Source organism: Pongo pygmaeus, chromosome 19 (assembly GCF_028885625.2).
Source record: "Pongo pygmaeus isolate AG05252 chromosome 19, NHGRI_mPonPyg2-v2.0_pri, whole genome shotgun sequence".
NCBI lineage: Eukaryota > Metazoa > Chordata > Mammalia > Primates > Hominidae > Pongo > Pongo pygmaeus.
The window spans coordinates 90,210,598-90,217,523 of NC_072392.2; the positions used below are offsets into that span (position 1 = coordinate 90,210,598).

The window sequence follows — 6,926 nt, forward strand, 5'->3', positions numbered from 1 at the left end:
AAAACAGATGCTGGCAGGTTGCAGAGAAAAAGGAACACTTACACATTGTCAGCGGGAGTATAAATTAGTTCAACCGTTGTGGAAAGCAGCGTAATGATTCCCCAAAGAGCTAAAAACAGAACCATTCGACCCAGCAATCCCATTGCTGGGTATATACTCAAAGGAATAGAAATCATTCTACCATAAAGACACATGTACACAAATGTTCACGGCTGTTGCTTGCTTTACTACAAAGGGTTTCATATCCTCCTGGACTGAGTTTCTCTGTTGTTGATGCTGTTGGTGTTGTCTGTTCTATGGTTGTTATACTTCCATAGGATTTGGAGGCATAATCTGAAATGTTAAATAATAGACTTTTATTTTTCTAACTAGTGTCATTCTATCTTTGGAAGAAAAAAACAAAGAAGAACAGTGACATTAGCATTAGCAACTCTGAAAGGATCAAGACCTGATCTTCATAGTCCTATTATTTTCTTTTTCTGTTTCCCTCTAAAAAGAAGTCTTAGCTCCAGTGACTTCCTAAGAATTACAATTTCAGAAGTGACCAGGGATTCTCAAAGGCCACTTTCTTAGCTTCCACATGCCTTCCAAATGTATATCAAGGCTTCACATCACCTGTTATACTGCCTCTATAAAACAGGCTCACAGACTGGGAACCACGGCATTGAGTCGACCAAAGAAGTCATCACCTCAAGTTATAAGGAAGCTCAGGAAGAAAGGTTTCACGTGAACAAAGAATTTTCCAATCTCTTAAATAATTGTCCATGAATGGATTTACTTAAGCAAGAGCTTAAGTACACTTCAAAAGAAACCAGTGATTATAGCTGCAAGATGAACATTGCGTCAATATAAGGGCCACTTGGGGACACTCTGAAATCACAGGGCAAAATTGACTGTCTTGATTTGACAGAGGAATAGGGCCAATTGGGGGTTTAGACTGATTCTGGGTTTTGTGAGTCATTTTGTCTGTGGACATGCCTTACAAACTAAAACAAATCCAAAAAATCCCTAGGTGTGAGATGATTAAAGTTTTAAATCTGGTCATTTGTAAATCACAAAAGCGCTGGATGAAAGCCATGCTGTTTGGAGGCTTTTGTTTTTCTTGTTAAAATCTTAGGGTTTGCTGAGCTTATAAAGACTCCTTGAATCAAATAAAAAGTGAGGGCTTTTGGAGAGAGTCATTCTCTTCAGTATCAGATGCATTTTAGTCTATAATTTTCCACTCTGGCTTATGTGGCTGTCTAGGCTTGATTCCATCAACTCATTTAATCTCCGATTTCATAAAAAAGCGTGCTTTCTGTTTATCCTTGTCCAACTGAGTGTAATCTGTGCTTTCTAGCTCTTCTAACAATCCCAACTTTTTGAATTTCGTATCAGAATGCCTGTGTGGCATGGTAAATCTAGGCTGTCCTTGACAGGTTGGAAACTGCATACTACTAGTGAGAAAATTAAGTGACGGCTCCCAAAGACACTCACTTAGCAAATTCTAACCTAAAAACAGATCATCACTTTAATTTACTGTGAAGAATTGGGGGAGAGAAGTTAATACAAGTCAATGCATAGCTATAAGCTTTCAAAAAAATAAATGGTGCAGTTTCCCCCAGAAACACTTAATTTTCATATACAAGCTAGTTGCTGAATTAGGGAAAATTTAGCATTCGACACAAGCCCATCTGAAACCAACCAAAAACAGAAACTTGAACTGAATTTGCTTATTGCTACATCCCTCTATTTTGTAAAGCTGAGAAGACTGCTTATGCTTCAAGGAAAGTTTGATAAACAGCCATCTGACCAACAGAGGCTTGACATTTTAGTATCATTTTAATACCATACCTAATCTGTATGTGTAGGTCAGAGCTGGCCTACTGACCTATACATACAGATGAGATGCCTGAGTAAAACGATTGTCTTTTATTACTATTCAAGGTCCTTGCTATGTGTATTAGGTTGGTGCAAAAGTCATTATGGTTTTAAATATAATTTTGGGATGAATTTATAAAGATGTACTCTACTTCAATGTATGCATTATTACACCAAACAGATTCCCAACATTCTATCAGTCAATCATTCTTATGATCACAAACATTTGCTTCCCAAAAATATTTATAAAATTCTGTTTGTCAGCCCCATCATATATATTTTGGATCTGTCCTATCTCAAATTCTTATTACCTAGGAAACCAAAGTCCAAAAGAAGTATTAATTCTCTATCTACCTACAAACACACACATATACAGCAATAACTTGCAAATAAGAGTATGCTGGGAAAGAAAAGAGAGAAAGGATAGTCTACCACATGTCATGAAACAGACTTGCTTAATTTCACTCTTTATGGGAAATAAAGTGTTAAAAATAACCCAAACAGCTGAGATGAAAGGCAATACTTTTGGTTATTCATTTGTTTTTATTTCCAACTCCTCATCTGTTATACAACTTTGGCCTTTTAAAAATGAACTTATTTGTAAATAAGAATAATGAGTTGGCAACTGGATTCAGGTCTGGCCATTTTACCTGAGTGATGAAAAAATAAATGATGTAGCAGTCTGCAAAACCATCTGACTCCCCTTTGAAATCCTCTGGTTTCCTCCTGAGATTGTCTAATTATAGAGTAATGCTGGAAGTATTCTTCACTTGCAGATTAATTAGTTGATGCTTAAGTAGTTCTTTGAACATAAAAGGCAACATGTAAATCTAAGTGTAATCAATCATCCTCAAGCTAATGATCATTTAATTAGTGCTTTCTGCTAGTTTAACAGTCCATAAAGAAGAGGGCAATTTAGGGAAGGGTCTCCCACCATTGCAAAGAGGTAAGATGTAGCTATAACTAGAATGAGAAACAATGTTCAAAATGAAGGTTTTAACATTGGAAATAAATTGGAAATTGACTCTCCCTTCTTCTGGTGACTAACAGCCATGAGGGAACTGAAAATGAAGCTTATCTTTTAGTAGCATCTGCATATTTCCAGAATTAGGAATCACAGTTTAAATTGGGCTTATCTAATGTTTTGTGGCAAAACCAAATACTTGAGGTGATATTTACAAGGCAGAAAAAAAAAGTTAACTCTGGAGTGTTTGTAAATATTATGAAGGCTTAACTTCCTGCATTCTTGGTAAAATGGTTTCCTAACTAGGAAGTCATGTTCACGTTGAAAGTTATATGATAAAGCTAGTTGTTTTGTAAAATACTTGTATTAGACCTTCTTACATGATTTTCTAATTATTTCTGTATTACTTCCCCTATTTGATTATATACTCAAAGCCAGGTGCCTTGCCTATTTCCAGCCTTATTCAGCTAAGAGTCAGCATTCATTAAGTGACTGTATCAATGAACAAATAATAACTAGAAATATACCTACACAATTAACATGAGAAAATGTGGCTTTGGGTATAAAAATTATTCTTCTAACTTAAAACATATTACTTCAAAGAAAATGTAAACCGTTCTGTTTGTCAATTAAGTCCCCATTCTAATGCTGGGCTGTTAACACAAACATCATCACAAAGAGATCATCCAGCCAACATGCTCAAGTTACCCAGCACTGCAAGGAGCCGTACTGGTTTATCTAATCAATATCTGCATCACATGACTTTTTAAAGTCACAGTTTTCTCAGCTACGAATTGGGGCAATTGCAACAGTTAAATGGAATGATCACAAAACCAAAGTAATTATTTAATAGGTGTCAGCATTATTAACATCAGTTGATTTTTCTTTTTACATAATTTTAACTCAACAGAGAAAAAAATTTAAAACCTTGCTGAAGATATGTGTAGCCCTATCCTCCATGGACAAGAATTTGCTTTGCCAACTGATAATTCAAGTAGCACAGAAGCAACATTAGAGATCAGCACTGATACCTCATGTTAGTAAGAGGCACACACCTCAAACCTAAGCTTTCAGGAATGTTGTAAAATTCATCATTTAAAAAGAGATTTTTAAAAAGGCAATAGCAGTTATGAAGATACACGTCACATTAGCTTTTTCTCAAAAGAAAAAAAAAGATGCAAAGAATTTAACCGTGAAATAAACAATAGTATAATTAGGGTAATAGTAATACCATTTAAAATTTTATTCAAAAAAAGAAACACTTCAACAATAGTAGTAGATGAGTGTCTCAAAGTACTCAGACGTCTACCTGTTTTTCAGAAGCATGTTTTTCATGTGCCTATCAGAACTCATGGAAGAATTTCTACATGCAATTTCCTCAAAAAAATCTCCACATCTAAATCTGACAAGACAGAAGTTTTGGGCAATCCTTACCAAATAGGCTGGTCATACAGCAGCACGCATTTGAGTGCATTCCAAAACATGTGTCTTAAAAGGCTCTACTGAAATGGTCCCTGCAGAAGATGAATGCACAGAATCTATATTAGACCCACAGGTAAAGCATTGGATGCAAAAACCACATTCACCCTACAGTCTTTTGACAAAGGTTTTTCGTGACTTAGCCTCTGACTTCTCTTACTTCTTGAGTAGATTTAATACCATCGACTTCTACAGTGTATAAATAATCTTGGTCTATGCACCCAAAGTTATGTAAGACAGTAGAAAAGAACCTACCTCAATTTGAGTAAAACATCAGTTTTTAGAAAATCATGAATCTGTGTAAAGCAAGGCAGGAGAAAAGCAGATATTGCTAATACCAATAGATTAAAACTTACACCAAGAAAAAAGCCACCACTTTGTAAATATTATATTGGATAAATCTGAAGTGGTGTCTAACATTTTTCCTTGGCTCCTTTTCTGAATATGCTTTCTGCATTTTCTTAAAATTATGAGAATTTTTTAAAACTCCAAAAACAGAACAAAATTTTTATCATTGCTGATTTATTCTCAAGCTTTCCCTCTTCTAAGAAAACAAAAGAGGAAAAATAAAAACAATATATAACAAATAAACAAACCTAAGCCACAGATGCTGAATTCTGCTACATTTATCATTTTGTAGAAGCATGAGTAAAACAAGATAAAACACGTGAGTGTTCATTTACAGAAGTTACAAGCTTTATGAAATGCAAAGGAGCTGTATTTTACCACAGGAAGCCAAGTGAAATAGGGTGAAACAGAAGTCGATCATATTCAAATAATTAAAATACAAATACATTTCATGAAGGATCTGATTCCAGACCTCTGCCCTCACTGTCTTCCACCCCCTTTTATTGGAATCTCTGAAACCATTTTGCTTGGGGCAGAAAGTAGATTTTAGTATAGTAGGAAAAATGCCAAACATCCATGGCAACTTAGAATTTTTCCACTTTCTTTACATGTTCAATTGAGACCTTCATAAAATTATAAATGAAAGGATACATTATGAGCACTTTCTTGGAAGGGGAAAAAGAGGGTGGGGGGAGGCCTTGCCTGGAAGTAAAATTTTGGAGTCTATATCCTTCTTCTCTGCAGAACTCTTGGGAGCTTTCTCTGCCAACAGCAGGACCCCTAAAAAAAGCTTGCCTTTGCCTTCAGAATTCAAAAAAGTAGAACCACCAGTTGCTCCTGTGACCGTGGGTGAGACGTTGATTGCTAGGTGGGGACTGGAAAGTCCTGGGCTCCACTTTCTTGTCCCTCAAGGACTGAGGTCAGTGTGTCTTGGCGCCTTATATCCACTCTCTCCACCCTCCCGCCTTCCCTCCCCCTCAACCAGGGATTCACTCCTGTTTACATTGGGGAGACTGTAACTTCTGTTTCTTAACGTTTAAAAGAAGTTTAAAAGCTTATAAAAAGGCTCTTAAGATTTCTTGGACACCAATCACTTCTTACAGAACAATATTTTGATGAGTTAAGTGTAAATGAATCAGAAACCTACGTATTAAATTTCCCTTGACATGAACATCAATTTAAAATATTAATGGAAAAAATGCCTGGGGCTCGAAGTGTTGGGGGTTTTCTCAAACCCAAAATGCTTGAACGTGGAGTGGAAATCCATTCAGATCAACCAGGTTTGCTGATCCTCCCTCTCAACCTCCCCTAGATTGTAGTAACCGAGGAGGGAGTAGTATTTCCAGCTATTGACCATCTGTCTGGGGATAGATCACATTCCTGGTCATTATGCTTGCATCTCAGCAGAAGCCCAAGGCTGGGCTGAGGCTGTTGAGATGTCCAGCCGCTGTTCACAGAAGGCTGACCCTAAAAGCTGCCTTTTTTTTTTTTTTGACCAAGGAAACTAAATAAACAATCACAGAAGATCATAAATCACTGACAAAGATATTTAGATTTGGAACAGCCCTCAAAAACAGAATGTGCCACAATTTATCCCTCAAAGATTAACTCAATCCTGGGTCCTATAATTGTGCATCCCGTGACTTCTGATGATAAATGACACAAGGGTCAAAACTTGAGAATCGGTAGGTGTTTTAGTTTTGTTTTGTTTTAAATGTTGACTCTGGGTCCAAGAAAACACCCAGAGGAACAGAAGCAACCCAAAATCCTGAAATCAGACTTGTTCCCTAAAATCATCACTCTCTCTATATATATTTTATATATACTTTTTATATATAATATATATTCTATGTATTTTATATATTATATATTTTATATATAAATATACATTTATATATTATATATTTTATATATATTATATAATAAATATATATTTTATATATATATATATATATATTTTTTTTTTTTTTGAGACAGAGTCTCACTCTGTTGCCCAGGCTGGAGTGCAGTGGTGCAATCTTGGCTCACTGCAACCTCCGCCTCCCGTGTTCAAGCGATACTTCTGCCTCAGCCTCCCGAGTAGCTGGGACTATAGGCGCCTGCCACCACGCCCAGCTGATTTTTTGTATTTTTAGTCGAGATGGGGTTTCACCGTGTTAGCCAGGATGGTCTCCATCTCCTGACCTCGTGATCCGCCTGCCTCGGCCTCCCAAAGTGCTAGGTTTACAGGCATGAGTCACCGTACCCAGCCCTGGTTTTTTAAGTTGGTTTTTCA

The 6,926-nt window shown here is 36.4% G+C and overlaps 1 long non-coding RNA gene across 1 annotated transcript; it reads right to left on the minus strand.

The window, feature by feature from the left end:
* Nucleotides 1-205: 205 nt before the first annotated feature.
* On the minus strand, nt 206-4,340 carry LOC134738696 (uncharacterized). Its single transcript, XR_010124611.1, has 3 exons — nt 4,259-4,340; nt 2,511-2,662; nt 206-333 (listed from the first exon to the last, which is right to left on the minus strand). It is a non-coding gene; the product is annotated as an uncharacterized LOC134738696 (long non-coding RNA).
* Between the last annotated feature and the right edge of the window lie 2,586 nt (nt 4,341-6,926).